This window comes from Elgaria multicarinata, chromosome 7 (genome assembly GCF_023053635.1).
Source record: "Elgaria multicarinata webbii isolate HBS135686 ecotype San Diego chromosome 7, rElgMul1.1.pri, whole genome shotgun sequence".
Lineage (NCBI taxonomy): Eukaryota > Metazoa > Chordata > Lepidosauria > Squamata > Anguidae > Elgaria > Elgaria multicarinata.
Window position 1 is genome coordinate 32,276,415 of NC_086177.1, and position 18,548 is coordinate 32,294,962.

Consider the following 18,548-nt stretch of genomic DNA (forward strand, 5'->3'; position numbering starts at 1 on the left):
CCACACCCCTTCTTCAGAGAAGGTCTTCAAGCTGTAACCTCTGGTGAGTGGCTAGCCTAGTGGACCGCCTCCCACCTCCTCTCTACTCCACCAACTTGACTCTGTGGCGGACTCAAGGATCTGTCAATTCCGATGCTCCCTCCCCCTCCAACAAAGACTGAGTTCCCAGAGCAGGTAGGTGATGATCGCTGAGCCTGGGCCTCCTGTCCAATAAGCTCCTGGGAAGATGCCTCCTTGACTCCTGGAGAGTCTTGATTGGAGAATTTCCTTGCCTGCTTCCAGTCTTGGCTGGTCTACTTCTTCTTCAGGCTCCAAGTCTGATTCGAGATACACACCAGGGAGACTGATCCTGACAGTTTTCCCTTTCTGTGCAAGGGCTTGCTGCTGCAACAGACAAATGTGACTCAAAGGAGTGCTTTTGTATTGCCAGAGGCAATCCCCCACCCTCTGCTTTGAATTCTAGTTGGCTCCACCTACTGTGAACCCTTGGCTCTGCCTGCTGTTAACTGCCCTGCCCTCCACCCCACCAGTCGCAGTTAGCATCAGCCACCACTAGAAGGAGCTATAGTTTAGTGGTAGAGCATATGCATTGCATGCAGAAGGTCCCAGTTCAATTCATGGCCTCTCCAGGTAGGGCAGGGAAAGATTCAAATCTGAAACCCCGGAGAGCCACTGCCAGTCACCATAGAGAGCATACAGAGCTAGATGGACCAATAGTCTGGCTCCATATAAGCCAACTTCTTCTGTCCCTCTGTCTGTAACCCTCTGTAACCCTTCTTCTGTCCCTCTGTCTGTAACTGGAGGCTGGTGGCTCCAATGTGAGTGAGGCAGTGAATCCACTCCAGGTTTCAGTCAGAACTCCCAAGGTGTGAAGGACCTTGGATAGCTCCTTTAGAGTTCTTAGGTAGCTCCTTTAGAGTTCTGACTGAAACCAGAGCAGATTCATCACCCCACTGGCATCAGAGCCACCAGCCTCCACTGCCATGTGCCAGATCTGCCAACTAAAAACAACAGTTTATGCATCTGACAATGTGGATTTCGCACCATGAAACCATCAACCATAATAATTTTGTTAATTTTTAGAGCATCACCAGATAGTTCTTTCCTCCATCCTCCGGAATATGTAGCGCTACTTCGTTGGGGGATGTTCTATTTTTTAAAAAAGAAATCTAACAAGCAAGTCTACTTCAATGTGCATCAGTGCTCCAGTCCAGTCAATGTAAATCCTTCTGTTCTGTCAGTATCAGAGCAGGAAGGGAGAAAAAAGCAAACACCTTGTGCCATTGCTCCCTTGATTCTCTCTCTCTCTCTCTTAACCAGAAACACAGAAGCAAGGGGCAGAAGAACAGAGAGACAAGAAGGCATCTGTTTCTGTTTAATCTGTTCTACAAGCAACAGGGAAACAGGATCAAAGAAAGCAGTGGATGTGAAAAGCACCTAAATTAAACAGGGCCTTAAAATGGTGGTTAGAAGAAAATGCCCTGAATGTTAATTTTTGAAAATAAGTCTGCCGTACCATGAAACCACCTGCTTGGTTCTCCTGTGTCCATTGGACTGGCTGGCAGCATCTTACAGCAACTCCATCCCTGGTGCTTCTCCAGCCATTTTTTAACTGCCTTCAAAGACAAAAGATTTCAAATGCTTAAGGTGCCTGTATTCATCATGGACAGTCCCTCTTTTCTGGTACCTATAAATCACTGTTCCAAAATTGAAATTGCAGAGCCAAGGGTTCACAGTCGGTGGAGCCAGCGGGGAGTCCTTTTTAATGAAAAGTTAAGATAGCACTAGCACACACACACATACATACACAGGCTTATGAGGTTCCAGTCCCTTGATACATCTCTGGGACATATGGGTCTTGGCTCTGGTCCCCATCTGTCTGAACACAAAAGTAATATCAGGGCAGCATCTTTTGATATGATGGAATATCAGACAAACACTTCACAGCCACCTTAGGCAGCTCATTCCAAAGTGGAACCATTCTTATTTGTTGTGGTATTCCCCACCTCCCTCAGAGCCTTTCTACATAAGGCTTTTATTGTGCACTCATGACTGCTCACTCATGGTAGTTTGTGGATCCTTTTAATGATGTTGTGATCCTCCAAGGCCTCTCCTGCACTTTGCAACCATCATCATGGGTTTTTTTTTCCTAACAAGGAAAGTCTGTTATAATTAAAAAAAAAAACATGTTATGAAGCCCCATGTCACTGAGCAATTCCACTAAACATAATGCCATCTAGTGGTTGTATAATGGAACATATAGAAAGGCAGAGAAGGAAAACGCTTTTGGAAAAAAAGCACATGAAAAGGAGACAATTTTAATCCTGCAAAGAATCAGGAAGCAGAAGCTTCAGTAAAAATGCAAGATAAAAGTCTCATTATCCAGTAGTGCAGGTAGGTAATTTTAAATCTTCAACTTGATGGTCTTATGGGAGGCAGAGGTGGTAATTTAGAAAGCACTGCTATGTATTACGTCTGTTGTGAAGCAAACAACTAATATTTTTCTTCTCTCCACACCTACTATTCCATGCTTTACAACTGTTTCTAGATTCCTGAAACATGAAGATGGCAACAAAGTAAAAACAGTTTGTTGACCCTGATTAAGACATATATACTCTGAGAACTTGCAGTTTCACATTTTAGATTTACACAAATCATGGCATCATCATGACTACAGGAATAAAATGGAGGCTGCCCATTTACCCTCTTGACTATAATTTTTTAAAAAAAATAAGGAAAGATGCTGCAATAAGCAGTATCAGCCCTGGTGGGCCCCAAGGTGCTGACAACTGGCATGTTTGCTCCCACCCCATCACCTGCCGCTCTCTGGTGGTTATTTGCAAAGCCCATGGGCTGCAGTGCCCTGAACTTCAGCCCTACATCATCTTTCTGCTGCTTAAAATCCATTCGCTTCTTGCCCTTTCTTTGTCGGGAAGATGAGTATTGGTTTACCTTTTCTTGCTGAAATACTTTATAAGTATTTGGAAACTGTCCACAAGTTCCCACCGTTGCCATGAGAAACTCAGCTCATGATCTATGCAAGTTCTCCCCATACCTGGCCCAAACTAGATGCGACATGAAATTCCACCCCACATTTTCCCAAAGGGTAAAAAACAACCATGGAAGGTTAAGACTGAGAGATGAACTGCACAGAGGGGCACTTGAATATTCCCCTGCTGCTTGTCTGCTAAAAGTACACCCCCAAGCTTTCCTTCCTGTGGAAGAAGGATGTCCCTTGGGTCAGATCCAGCTTTAATTGGAGTGTATGTGGTGGGGTGAGGGGAGAAGTTCTGAAGGTATTTTTTGTCTCTCATAGACACAGTTAGACCCTGGGAAAAAAAACCTCTCCTCAGTGCTGTAGCAGTCAGTCTAACAATATATATGAGTCTCCTCTTTCCTATACAATACATACCAGGGCTTCTGGCCTATCTAGTATGGCCATTTCTCATTGATGAACCAGACAATTTTGGCTCCAGAGTTTGGGGCTTTAGAATGACAAGCGGGAGTTGTCATAATAGAGATATAAAGCAGGATTCCTGAGGCGATTGAGAAAAGGCAGTTCTGAAGAACACCCTGAATGAACAAGAAATGTTTTGTTATTATGCCAGAGTTGTGCAGAATTAAGAATAAAAACTATTTGTTTTTTACACTCCAGTCTGCGTGAAATAGTTTGACTGCAATACTTTAAATAGAAATACCACACATCTCACACTGTGACCAAGTAACCTGTGTGCCTCGCTCAGTCTGCCGTCCAGGTACTAATTGTTGATGGTTAACTTCAAGGACCCTGATCTCCTTCTGATGGCTTTTTACCTTTGAACCAGAGGAGCACCGGACAGACCTTTAAATAAAGGATGACTTTAAACAAAGGACGGTCCTCTGATCACACTTCAAATAGAGGGCTGTCTTCTGTAAAATAAGACCCATGGCCACCATGCTTCATAAGAACGTAAGAGACACGTTGGATCAGAACAAGGGTCCATCTAGTCCAGCACTCTGTTCACAAAGTAGCCAACCAGCTGCCACAGGAAACCCCCATCAGGTCATGATTGCAACAGAACCCTTCTACCCATGCTCCCCAGCAACTGGACTACATAGGCATACTGCCTCTGATACTGGAAAGAACGTGAAGCCAACAGGTCTAGGAACATTTGCTAGCCTTCTCTCCAGGAATTTGTATACCCCCTTTAAAAGCCACCAAAGTGCTGGCTGCTACTGTGTGAAGATATACTTCCTTTTCTCTCTCCTAAATCTTCCACCAATCAGCTTCATGGGATGACCCCAGCTTCTAGTATTATAGGACAGAGAGAAATGTCTCCCTATCCACTTTCTCCACACCATGTATAATTTTCTACATCTCTGTCATGTCTCCCCCTTATCCTTCTTTTTTCCAAGCAAAACAATCCAAGCCATTGTAACCTTCCCTCATAGGGAAATTGCTCCAGCAATTAGTCGGCCTTTTCTGCATGTTTTCCTTCTCTAGAATATCTTATTCTTTTTTTAGTTCCACCACAAATTTGTATAACGGCAGTATGATACAAAACCATAGCAAGGTGTATTGATTCTGTTATCAAATCCCATGTGCCCTTATGAAACTGGTCCCAATTGGTCACTCAGGCTGGTTTTGCCAAACACTCAGAAAGACAACTATTGTAGGCCTCTCCCCTATTTCCTTAGCAAGTTTTTGTTGTTTGGTTTTGTTTCTGCAGTTACAGGGTCTATAAAAAATAAGGATTCTGTACAAATCGTTATGAATGTGGAATAAAAAGCAAGATATAACACAATGGAAGTGGTATACGGAACGTGGATTGTAGCCCAACAGTTATCAGTGCACTTTAATACTGCTATAAAGCAGTAGTGTAGATCTAGCACTGGATTTCCCAGTGTGCGAAGGCTGGGATGTGCTGCCATCGCCTGGATTGCAAGGATAGAAACTGGAATGGCCAAGTTGCTGAGTGGAGTAAAATGATTCTGGATTCCCTTTGTGCACCGTTGGTGCTGAAACAGGCTCAAATATAAAAGCCCGGCAAGGAGCAACAGATGTCAGAGTTGGTAATTTCCCTTTCTGCCTCAGCTCCTCAAAACTGCTTCAGCTGGCTGTGTGCCCACCCACAGGCCTCATTTGAAAGAGCTCACCAAGCCTACACTGCCCCAAGGGCCACCCGCTCTACTAGGTGTCCAGCCCTCAAACACACCTGTGGATATGCAGCCAGCTGAACAAGCCACTCGGACCCTGAACCGGTATTGGGAAATGCCAGCCAGTTCAGCAACACGTGGCGAAAATAATAACAGCTGTTGAAATGCAAACTTCCCTGCAGCCTAACAGTTGGAGGGTTTCAGTACAGAATGTTTCACCAGCTGTAGAGAAAGGTGCATAGCAGCATGGAGGAAAGGTTAAAACTGACAGATGTCTCCATGTAAGTTAGACTTCAGGATATTTGAATGTTTTCACTGGGAGAATCGTACAAGTTGGAGGGGTCCTGGAGAGCTTCTTGTCCAAGTCTCTACTCGATGCAAGAAACCCAGAGCTGGAGCATCCTCAAGAGAAGACCTTCAGGGAGACACACACACACACACAGATAAACATTTACTCAAGTGAATATAATCTGCGCTGTCATCGCAACATCATGACTGGCTCCAGGAGGAGGTAAGATGGGGCATATGCTAGGGCCCTCCAAGGGAACCGCTATTCTCACCATGTTACAAAAAATGTTGGAGATGGCATGAGAGCTTTTATCATTTGTGTACTCTGCCTCTCGCAGATTAAAAGGGTCCCACAGGCCCTCAGAACCTTTGTCCACAGGCCCTCAGAATCTTGGAACCCTAAAAACCTTGGCATCCATAGCTGCAGATTAGTTGTTGCCTTCAATATACAAACACTTGTTTCTTTTGTTACACTACAGTCTCTGGTCAAACAGGTCTGGGGGCCAATAATAGTTACATTCAAGCTGGAGACAGTGTTTTTCCCCAAATGCAAATTGCAGGTGTAGGTGCTGAGGCAGGGAGTGAGATTCAGAAAAGGATCATGGGATGCGGGGTAGGATTTAAGTGGCCTATGCACGCACGCACGCACGCACGCACGCACGCACACACACACACACACACACACACACACACACACACACACACATCCTGATTGTTCCCTCTCCACTGGTTATTTCTGAAAGGAAAATCCTGCACTCAGGGACAAGCCATGTGGTTAATGTTACTTGTAGCTTAGCCCTGAAGAAGCTTCCAAATGGTACGCACAAATTGTGTTCCAGTATTTTGTTTTCTAAAACCTGCAAAACGCGTGCTCCAACATGTTTTGCAGGTTTTAGAAAACAATTAAGAAACCTGCAAAATCTATTTAATAGATGCAAAAGTGGAATGAGTGCACATACAAAATGAGCAGCCAACTCCCATTCACTGAAGAAGTAACTCTTGACTCCAGCAGCCACAGAGAGTTTTTCCAGCATTTCAAAGACCTTCAAACCGAGATGGTTATCAGACAGGCATGTTCAGATGACAATGTTTCCATCTTTTCACTTTTAATTCTATGGGGGAGGGAGGAACACCTCTCCACCATAGAGCATCAGTCCAGTAAAATAGCATTATATGCTCACCAGTCATAGCTAGACTTCTCCTGTGGTTCTGCACAATCAGTGTCTGCTATGCTCACTTTCATAAATGCCATTCAGATTTCTCTCAATTCAATACACAAACAAGCTGCGATGGTTCTCTGTCTCATGATGTGCTTTAAGGTACCATTCAGGGCTAATCAGGTTGTCAGTCTTGTTTTATAAATCTTATCACTTGCAGTCATCGTCCCAGGCGCTCCCAGTGGCTGCTTGAAATTCCCTTGAAATTCCACTTGCCCTATTTACTTTGGATTATCTAAAACTGAAGGAAGATTCCAGAAGGAAAGTTTCCTGTCACCAGCAACCACCATCACGTCCCCCTACTCACAAGCCTCTCTGGAAGGCTGGGGGCCCTTCTGAGCAATGGGGGATGGGGGGACAGGGGGAAATCTCCCCAAATTGGGCAGAGGTCAACCCAATTAAGGGCAATTTTCCACTCTCCTGGAAGCCCTCCCTCGCCCTATCCCACATATTCAGGAGGGTTCCCAGACTCTTTTCAGGGGGGGTGCAGGTGGCTGCAGATATGAGAAGGGGGTTGGGAAGTGTTCCCTCCGTGAACTTCTTTAAGTTAACTTATCTTAGGATTCAAGCCTATGAGCATATCTGGCTTGAGTTAAATTTCTAAGCCCTTACACAAATAGCAGATCTGCAAGGCAGTTTACTCATGTGATATTAATACCAGCACCAATGCCATCGTCTTGTTATGTTTTACTGAATCAACCACATTAATGCATGAAAGCGATCTGGAACGAATTCCGAACCATTGTTGTTAGCTACTCTGCAAAAAAGCCCACCAGGCCCGGTTTAAACGTTGATGTTCAGTGGCACAGTTTCCAACCAAAATTGCTACTGGAACATTGGGCTCCCAGGGCTCTGAGTCTTCCCTTTCAACATGGATCACATCCACCACATGGCAAGTACCTTGAAGTAGAAGGGCCAAGTTAGCCTAGGTAATTCTACTGTGAGCTGGCAGAAGAGGATTCAGACGTTTTCACAGCCATGTGGCACTCCAGCCAGGTGAGACGGGCCACCAAGTTCACCTGGGCCTCCAGTGACAAAGATGGGTCCAGGAGCACCCCCAAACTACAGACCTGCTCCTTCGGAGAGAGTGCAACCCCATCCAGAACAGGAAAACACCCCAATTCGCGGACCTGGGAACCACCAAGCCACAAGACCTCTGTCTTATTCACCTTATTCACCTTCAGTTTGTTGGCCCTCATCCAAGCCATAACTGTATCCAGGCACTGGTTCAGAACGTGCACAGCCTCTCCCAATTCAGATGTTACAGAGAAATACTGATGACACCTTGCCCCAAATCTCCTGATGACTGCTCCCAACGGCTTCATATAGATATTAAATAACATTGGGAAAAGGATGGTGCCCTGAAGCACCCCACAGTTCAATTGTCATAGGGCAGAAGTACGTTCCCCAATGCTATGTTCAAGTATGAGCTGAACCACTGTAAAACAGTGCCATCAACCCCCAACTCATGGAGGCGTTCCTGGAGAATACCATGGTCAATTTTAAACTCACTTCACTGGCTGCCAATTACTGTGTAATCTGTACAGCACCATGTACATTGATGGTGCTATATAAATAAATAAATAAATAATAATAATAAGTATAAAGTGTTGGTTATTACCTTTAAAGCCCTACATGGTTCGGGTCCAGGCTACCTGCGGAATCTCCTTCTCCTGTACAATCCGCCGCGCACACTTAGGTCCTCTGGGAAGAATTTACTTCAGCCAGCAAAAACTAGTCTGACAACTGTTACCCAGTTCTCTTCTACAGCTCCCAGACTGTGGAATGGCCCGCCGGGAGAGATCCGCCAACTTAACAGTCTTCCAGAATTTAAGAAAGCTATAAAGACAGATTTCTTCCAGCAGGCCTACCCAGTCGAATTTTAAGATGTCTGGCTGTTATTTTAATAATGTATTAATTTTATATGTTTTTAATCAGTTTTATGTATTTTATAGTATTTTTGTATTTGATGTTGTTCCCTGCCTCGATCCAGAGGGAGGCGGGTAAGAAATAAATATATTATTATTATTTTAAAGCAGTAGTGTAGATCCTGCCCATGAATGAACTCCTCAACCTTCTCTGGGCTCCAGCAAATTGCCAACTTCAGCCACTGTTGGCACCACTCATGACACCTCTGCTACGCAAAGCGCGGCTGGGAAACCTATAACCCTCCAGCTGTTGTTGGACTGCAACCCTCATCATCTCTAACCATTGGCCATGCTGACTGGCGTTGATTGGAACACTGGAGGTACTTGTTTGACCTGCTGTGTTTGGTAACACCAGACCGGTAGCATATGACCTTGAATGCCGATTTTATATGCAGATACGGTACAGGGTTTTGCAAGCAAGCCATGAGCAAGGCCAGCTCAGTGCTGTGCTTTCATTCCCATCCCTCACATGTGTTTTGCATGTAGAATGAAACGCTTTGCCATTCAGAGAGCCAACTAGACCCAAATGTTAACTGAACACTTTTCTTTTCTTTAAAAGGAGCAGACATCAAAGAAAGCCGCCGAAGGCTAAGAAAACAATGGATTTCACACTTGAGTGCTTCCTTAAGCAAATTAAAATGGAAGAAGCTGCAAGTAGCTCAGAACCATGCTGGGCTGGCCAGCCCAGATGGACTAGTATGTCAGCAAGTACATGAATATACCAGCGGACATGGAAGCTCAACTCCTTAGTTAAACATTGTTATTCCAAGTTCTGCCTCAAAACCTCTTCACAGTCTGTTGCTTCCCTTACTGGTAACCAATTTATCAGGCCCTTGTATGGCTTCCTACGAATGTCTGGCTAATGCCCAACTGTTGTTTTTTTTTCTTCCTTAAAGAGTTCAAACTGCAGAAAAAGAGGAGAAGCTGTGGGGCTTGGAGGGCTAGAGGAGTCATGCATCAGAGTGATGGACCAGAGTTGCTTATGCAGAGAGTTCTGCATAAGCAACTTTCCCTCCTACATCTAAGTGGCTGGGGACTGGAGGGGAGGGGCAGGGGGTTGTCAGCATCATAGAATCATAGAATAGCAGACTTGGAAGGGGCCTACAAGGCCATCGAGTCCTTCTAGGCCCCTCAGGAACTGGGAAGGCACGAGGGCGTTCGCATGGTTCATTAGCCTCCTCTCAGTTGCTGTAGAAACCAACGGAGGCAGTTTACAGAGAGAAAGGAAGTTGGCATATGAAGAGTTCAGCTTTCAAACTCCTGCATCCACAAAAGAAGATAGGCTGGAGAGGAAATGCTATGTTTGAAACAGACAAATAAAAACACGTGCCCGTGTGCCAAATCACTCTGGTGCATGACTCCTCTAGCAACTCTGTTTTAAAGAGCTGTTCCTACAATCAGTGACAATGCAAATTCTATCTCTTTGACGAAGAGAAAAGGCCTAACTTACCTCACAAAGATGTTCCAAGGATGACATGGGGAAAACCCATATACCTAAGAGCTAAATGACGGGTAACACTATAGTATGTTTCTTTATACATGCTGAGCGCAGGGCGCGTTCTATTAATGGGGAAAAGTCCCACACGCAGTGCATGTGTGTGTGAGACAGACAGACAGAGACAGACACAATGACTGAATCCAGGAGAAGGAAGAGATTAACCAATCCTATGCAAATATTTATATCATTTCAAATATTAACAAAAAAAATTCCCCAGTTTAAATTATTCCATGCATTCTAGAAACGTATTATAGACCGGGGTGGAGACTGGGAATTCATGGCTCTTCCAGATGTTGTTACTCTACAATCCCATCAATCCCAGCCAGCCTGCCTAATGATTACAGATTAAGGGAGTTCTAGTCCAACATCACCTGGAGGGACCACAGTTTATCCACCCCTCCTCTTAATTTAATTTATTTTATATTAAATATTCTTGGCCGTCTTTCAGGGCAGAAGCCTTCCCAATAAAACACATAGAACCATTGAGATATTAAAAGCGATAAAACCATAAACGCAATTAAAAATAGCAATAAAAAAACAGCAATTAAAACCAACAATAAAAACAGTAATGCCAACCGTAACAGCAGCAACGACAGCAATCATATCAGGAGAAGGCCAAGGTGTAATAATATGTTTTCAAGGGGCTTCTTAAAAGCCTGCAATGATGGTGGACCTCCAATGGCAACTTCTTCCAAAAGTCTGATGCTGCTGAAGATTCAAGGCTCGCAGCATAAACACCTCCATGGCTTTCTAGCCCAGGTGAGTTCAATCTGTGTTGAAGTTCCACTTTTCTGGATGGGGTTGTTCTCCTCGAAGAGCAAGTTTCCAGCTTGGGGTGCTGTTAGGTCCAGCCAGACAAGACAGAGGTACTGTAGGTAGGGAAATCAACCAATCTGGATAGAGGGATACATCTGGTCTTGGGGTATAACTTGCTCCTTCAAGTAGCACATCAGCAATCCAGTCCAAACAAACACCAGTCCAAAAATGAGAGGAAGGGAGAAACGAGTCATCAGCCTACAAAAACCATGCCACAATGTTAAAAGCCAATTAAAACGCCCTTTTGTATAGGGTGACCATATAGCAGTGACCCGGCTGCCGTATTTTGAACTAGTTGAAGTTTCCAGACTAGGCACACAGGTAGCCCTATGTAGAGCACATTGCAGAAGTCACTAGAGTGCCCAGAAAATGGAAGGCTTTTAACATCATGGCCTGCTGAGGCCTCACCCAAACTCCAGCTGCAGTACAGAATAGCTCTCTATTCAGAGTGCTACTCATGGGGAGTTGCTTTCTCCTGAGAAATCCTCTTTGCAAGCCAGCACTCGTAAATGGAGCCCTACAGGCTTGTTGCTTGAAGTGGCAATATTTGGGGGTGGGGTTGCTCAGCCTCTGCCTCAGAGGCAGAGACCCCTTCCCCATGGGGATGGACCTGCAGCCATCTCCCCAGAAGGCCCAAGTTCCTCCTGGTCTGGTGACAGTGACCTATCGGGACTGCCCTCAGACTTCCAGGAGCTCTATCTCTTCCTTTGAAGGAGATTCCTCCAGTGGGGCCATGACACCAAGGTAGTCCTGGAGAGGGCAGGTGCCTTATATTTATTTTGTTTAGAACTTGTACATCCTGCCTTTCTTCCATGATGGTCTCAAGATGGTGTCCAGGGGGGTTCCCCCTGGTGGTCTCCCATATGGACACTGACGAAATCCAGACCTGCTTAGCTTCAGAAACATGGCTGCATCTAAAAAATAAAAAGTATTTAGCAGTTTGGATATTATGTTAAATTAAAATAGCTAAAATAGCACAGGGGGGAGGGAGGGTCTTGGATGCAGTACATGGCTGAAGCTAAGCAGGTCTGGATCTTGGGTGGAGGCAGGGTGATGGTAGAAAAGGGTGGCATAAAAAATGCTAAAATAAATAAAATATAAATAAGAATATTGCATTTCCAACCATTATTAAAAACACACCTCTTTGCACAGGCTTTCTCTCACCATTAGTGCCAGTTCTGCAGTCCTATGTTTTGAGATACTTTTGATATGTTTTGTTGCTTTCGATTCCTCTCTCTTTGGACATGGTTTTAACATATGTTGTAATGTTGTGAACTGCTTCAAGATTATACACACACACACACACACACACTATTTAGAAGTATAAAAATAATTTAATTAAAATAAAATAATAAAACATATCAACCATAGAAAAGCAGGGTTGTTTGAAATTATTTCAGTGTTAACTCAGTGTTTTCTTTTAAATACATTCTCAGAAACCAGCATCAATGATCTGCAATCGCATTGGACTACGTGCCAGTTTTGTCCAATCAGGCTCTACATAGTCCATGTGGAGAGAAGCCATGGGAACACAGCCTATACATGTATGCCAAAATTGTGTGGTTAATTTCTCTACATCACCTGGAATGCCAGGGGCTGCTGGAAATTGGAGTCTAACACATTTGGGTGGGACCAGGTTGGGAAAGGCTGATCTAGATAAAATATGGGTTGCTGACACCATCTTGTGCTACATGTAGGCCCTCACATAAAAGGCGGAGGCGGGGCCAGCATATGGGATTCACATGTTGGACCAGATCAGACACCTAAAGAATTGTTCAAATGCAATTCTCACTTCACAGTGTGATGGTACTAATTCACGGCCAAAAAGTTAACGAGGAAGCTCTTGCAAAGAACGGAGAACTTCCAGATAAACTGTGTAATAGGATAGCCTGTATTGTGGGGGCTTTCAATATATATATATATATATATATATATATATATATATATATATATATATATATATATATATATTATTCATTCAGAAATTAAACTTGCACTAAAAAGCCCATTTCTTTTATCCTGTGTTTGCTAAGCTCAAGGCAGCTCCCAGTAACATAAATTACCGCCTGTTCTTTTTAAATTCCTTTATGTATGGAAGCTTGGCCATTATTCCTCTATTGTGAATGTTCAACTTAATTGCTTTCAGGGGGTTCCAAGTGTACGTGAGCATTTTTTTGCAGGGAAGTGTCCCGGTGAGAAGATATGCCTAATATTCTTCCATGATTACTTTTTCTTATCTGTGCTCCCCGGGGAGAGGAGGGGCACAGTTATGTATAGTGTGTACACACACACTTAAAGAGAAACCCAGAATGGCAGAGTTCCTTCCTGACACTCCAGATTTCCACAAGCAGGGTTGATACACAGTCCGACAATCCTCCATCCATAGTGTGAAGTTGTATAGTCCTAAAGGGCTGAACTACAACCAGCCTTCCCGAACATGGTGCCTTCCAGATATTTGGGGACTACAGCTCCCATCATTCCTGACCATTGGCCATGCTGGCTGAGGTTGATGGGAGTTGAACACATCTATCTTACGCCCACCCTTAATCTACAGGGCACCAGCCTGAGGAATGTTGCAGTTCTTCTGAATGCATAGTTTGACATTTGAACAAGTGAACAAAGGAGTAAACTGTTTCCAGGTTTCTCTGTATTAAGTTTACCCTGAGAGAGCCTATTGGGGAGAGGTAAATAAATGGTCATACGTCCACATCCTGGGGAATTCCATAACTTCATCCTCAGTAAGCTTTGGACACGTTTAGCCCAGTGGTTAGCCTATCCCCAAGCTCTGCCTGTTTACAAACACAATGGTTGAGCCATGGATATCCCCTTTTATCCCCCCAAAGAAATAGAATTGTCTTTAGAACACCCCTTCCTGCCCCCCCCCAACTAGGAACGTCACGCAAGCTTCTTCTGAAAAGATTATCTTAAAACATCTGGAAAATGGACCCATGTGAATAACTTCTAGCAACAGTGTTCAGTTACTGTTCTTTATTTCATTTCTATGCCGCCCAAGTGTTGTAAACCATTGATTGGCAAGTGCATCTTGGAACTGCAATCCAATCTGCACTGGTCAAAGTCCCCAGCTTGCAATAGCCAATACTCTGAGCAAGGAAAGGGGGACTCAAAGGAAGAAATAGAAATCAGCTGGGTCTCATTTCCATCTTCTTGTTATGTTGTGATGGAGAAGGATCAAAGGAGGGATGTTGTCAGAGGTGTCAAGAGATGCAGCATCTATGTAAATCGGGGTGGGCAACTTGTGCCCCTCTAGAATGTCTTGATCTACAGCTTCTATCAGCCCTCACCATTCGCTATACTGGCTAGAGCTGATAGGAATTGTAGGCCAAAAACACCTGGAGGACCACAGGCTCCCAACTTCTGGTGTAAACCAACCAATGAAATTTGCTGAGGTGTCGAGAGAGGGACCCCAGCTCAATTCAACTGCTAAAGTAACAAAATGGCCATAGGATTTCTCGGCGAGGATGGATTAAAGTGCCCTTCGATTTCAGTCAGCTTATTGTTTCTATAGCTGCCAATTGGCTAGACTGTCCCTTTCTGTATTATAGCGTTTTCTTGTCTCTTAATGTGCTTGCTAGGGCTCCAATGTGCAGTTTTGGACATCAAGTTCTGGTTTGTGAAAGTTCACCATGTGCAACATTATTGCAAACTCAAGGGGAGGGGGTTGTTAGCTCACCTGCCAACACATACCGATGTTGTCATTTGTGTCATTGGCAGCCTGAAAGGACAAATTGCTGCTGATTTATAAAAGCTCCCCTGATGGATTGCCTAGGATCGGTTGTTACTTATGGCAGGTGATCCAGTGAAGTGGATATTCAGAAACCTCAATTATTGGACTATTAAAGGCTGCAAGAGGCAGGACAAGATGGAAATATGTCATAGCACAACAGACTTCAGCCATTAATGCGGAGAATGGCACACCCACTTACACCATCAGGCTACCATAGAAGCAGGGCCTTTTTGTTACCCACCCCACCATTTTGGAATGGCATGTAGAGGGCTATTGACCCGTTTCCTCTTCCTTCAAGAGCTTTGGGAAGGAATCAAAACTAAGCTAGCTTGGTGGTTCATTTTGCTTTTTATTGTATTAATTATATACATTTTTATTTGTTTAATGGTTGCTTTTTGTATTTTTATTATGCCTTTTGTTTTATTTTTTTATTTAGGCAACCTTGAGGTCCAGTATTGGGCAAAAGGTGGAATAATAATAATAATAATAATAATAATAATAATAATAATAATAATGAGGTGATCCACTTTGGGTGTCTTTTGTGGGGGGGGGATAGCAGGATTTTTAAAAATAAATTAAAAAAAACATGTTAATACCCATGTTCTGCTTCTGTAATAGTCAGCATATGTCATTGTAAGCAGGTTGATTTATGGATCAAGTCTTAGCATCATGCTGTAAGGCAGTTTAAGTACCACCATCTTGAATTTGTCCAGATGGGAATCTAAAAAGGTAGAAAGGGAATTCAGGGCCCCAGAGTTGACCTATAAAGCCTTATATGGCTAGGTCCCAGCATTTCTTAGCTACTATAATAACCTGTAGGATTAACCAGAGCATTCCCTTACAACACATCTATGTGCGAGATCAGGTCCACAGCGTGATAACACAGGCCCCGTTCAGACAACACACTAAACCATGCTGCTTAACCACAAAATGGTTAATGGAATGCATTAACCATTTTGTGGTTAAGCAGCATGGTTCAGCGTGTTGTCTGAATGGAGCCATAGGCATGCCTGGCAGCTACCCATGAAACTTTCCTCCCCTGGAAACTCACCAAAGCACGCACCTGAAGCAATGCAAGCCTTTTTATTCAAGTTGCTTTTTGGTGGCCAAGGGACAGGGAGGAAAAGGGAAAATTCATTTGTGTATTGCCTATTCAAAAGCCTTGGATGGGGAACAAGCTAGACGTCCAAATGAATAAATTATTATTTAAGAAAAATAGCAAGTGGGGGGCACAGTGACAGAGCACCTGCTTTGCATACAGAAGGTTCACAGTTTGATCCCCGGCTTCTCCAGGTAGAGCAAGGAAAGAATCCTGCTTGAGACCCTGGACAGCTGCTGCCAGTCAGTGATGACAATAGTAGGCTAAATGGAGCAATAGTCTGCCTCAGTAGGAGACAGCTTCCTACGAAGAATAAACAGTAGTGGGCCTGTTCAGAAGACACCTTAAACCATGGCTTTAACCATGGTGGTTAAGCCAGAAAGCTATGCCGTGTTCAGAAGACATCTTAAACCATGGCTTTAACCACAGCGAATAAGGCTTTTTGCTTTATTCACCATGGTTAAAGCTGTGGTTTAAAGTGTTTCCTGAACACAGCCTGGCTTTCTGGCTTAACCACTGTTGTTAAAGCCATGGTTTAAGGTGTCTTCTGAACAGGGTCAGTGCTTTTCAATCACTAGTAGAACACACGCACACACACTTTAGGCCATAGACGACAAAGAGAAAATTTGCTTAGCAGCATGTTTGTAAGGTGAAAAAGGAATAAGAACTATACCAAGTTGGGATGACATGCCCATGATTTTCTGTTTCCTTCAAAAAAACACATACAAAATATGGACTCCCAAATCGACAAAATGATCAATGCCCTTTGTGCAACCTCCAGGAGTTTGTGGGTTTTTTTAAATATAACATTTTATTGCGTAGATTGTTTGATACAGAACAGCATTATTTTCATCATTTTGAATTTGGAAGTTAACATACAACTGAATGAAAAGAGGAATAGAAGTACCCAAACAAAATGTGTGATTCTCTGTTCATGTGGCATAAACCAGTCTTGTACACAACTTGTAGCAGCAGTTTTTAAACGTTCCCTTTCGAAAATAATAATAATAATAATATTTATATATTTATATATATATCTATGAATTCTACACACCAATTGTTTCCTTGAATGGGCCGAGAGTTTTAGGATTAAAAATTTCCTTCTTGAGTGAAGAAAGAGAGAGTGGTGAAAAGACATAGAAAGCTTTTCCTCCCATGCCAGCTCCTCAAGTAGCAAAAGCAGTATTACCAACTCAAGGAGGGTATGAGGGGAGAACCTGCAATGGAAACTTTGGCTCCTCAAAACCATTCTTGTTTTAGCATGGGCTGAAAGAAATCGAGGCAAGAATTAAGTACATCACACAAATGTATATCACTTATTCCTTTTCCAGGTCTTTCCACCTGGATATTGCTTTGAGGGGCTAGAGAATCTAATAGTGTTGGCTCAAGTCCATATTAAGTTCACACCACAGTTCCAAAATCCAGCCAATGTGGGAGAGGGGGTAGGAACACAGACTCATCACAAAACATTGAAGGTACTCCAGCACCCACTACGGGGTGATGTAAGGATTGAGGATCGGGGCAGTTGAAGAAAGTAATAATAATAAAAACAATAATGTGAATCATTTGGAAGCTGGAATTTAACCATCCACAGAGCTAGCTCCAGTCAGCTGTGTCATTATAGCTGCAAACATCAGTTCTAGTTTTAATCTGGTTTCCTTTCTTTTTTTTAAGCTTTCACAGTCAAGTGCTTGTTGTAGTGATTGAATTCTCACCGTTAGCTCCATTGCAAATCCAACAAGAGGATTTCAGGAAAATGTTGGTTTTTTTAAAAAAAAAAAACAGCCCTGAGAGAAGAGGAAATAAAATGAAAAAACCAAAAAGATGGAGAAAAATGAATTAGCTGAACATGCAAAACTAAGCCTAAGATTCACCCATAGTTTAAACACATTATAAATTTCACAGTTTAATATGGGGAGGGGGGGAAAGGGGTTGCGAATGTGAGGAGAGAGGGGGGGTTCAACAAGGCGGGGGGAACAAAACAGTGGGATTTCTTCCTCCATCAAATGCAACTAATTAAACCATAAGTAAAATGTGGCAAGATTTTACAATCTACTAGGATATAGATAAAGGCTAAATAAAGCTTTAAATCAATAGTGATTATTGCTAGCAGATGTCCCGGCAGGGTGCTGGGAAATTATTTGCTACATTATTCCTGCAGCATAAAGTTTAGTTCAGGCCTGTCAAAACTCTGCCCCCGGCTCCAAGACAGAGGCCGTATATCGTGGCCTGCTAGGGGGATAAGTATGTCTGCAGAGCGACCCACCCAGTCTGAGAGGGGGGCAGTTTTGACAGTTCTGATTTAGTTAATGGCTTCTCCCCCACAGTATTGCGCAGTTTAGTGTGGAGAGATGCACACATACAAAAAATAAAATAAAAAAATCCCAAGAACAAAAATACCCCCAAATAATAATAATTATAATAATTATAATAATATAATAGCAATTAAAAATTAAGGGATGTGTAAGTTGGCTTTGATGAAAAGACTTATTAAGAGAAGGATTTTTTTTTTAAAAAAAGAAATCATTGGTACTTATTTTTACTGATCTGGAGGAATGGTTTCAAAAATGTTTCTTTTAAAATATATCCTTAACAAAAAATCAGATCCATATCTCACCACTTCCCACCCTTCACCGCTTCTTTATCCTACATGAAGTATGACTCCAGAATGATCTCCTTCCTGCCCCCCTCTTCCTGTTCAGTCTCATTTGAACCTCTAGGAAGTAGTGGATATAAAATAGATCATTATAATACTCCATTCTTCCAATTTTGAAGGAGCATACAGAGTGTAGTACAACCTTCCCCAACCTATGGCCCTCCA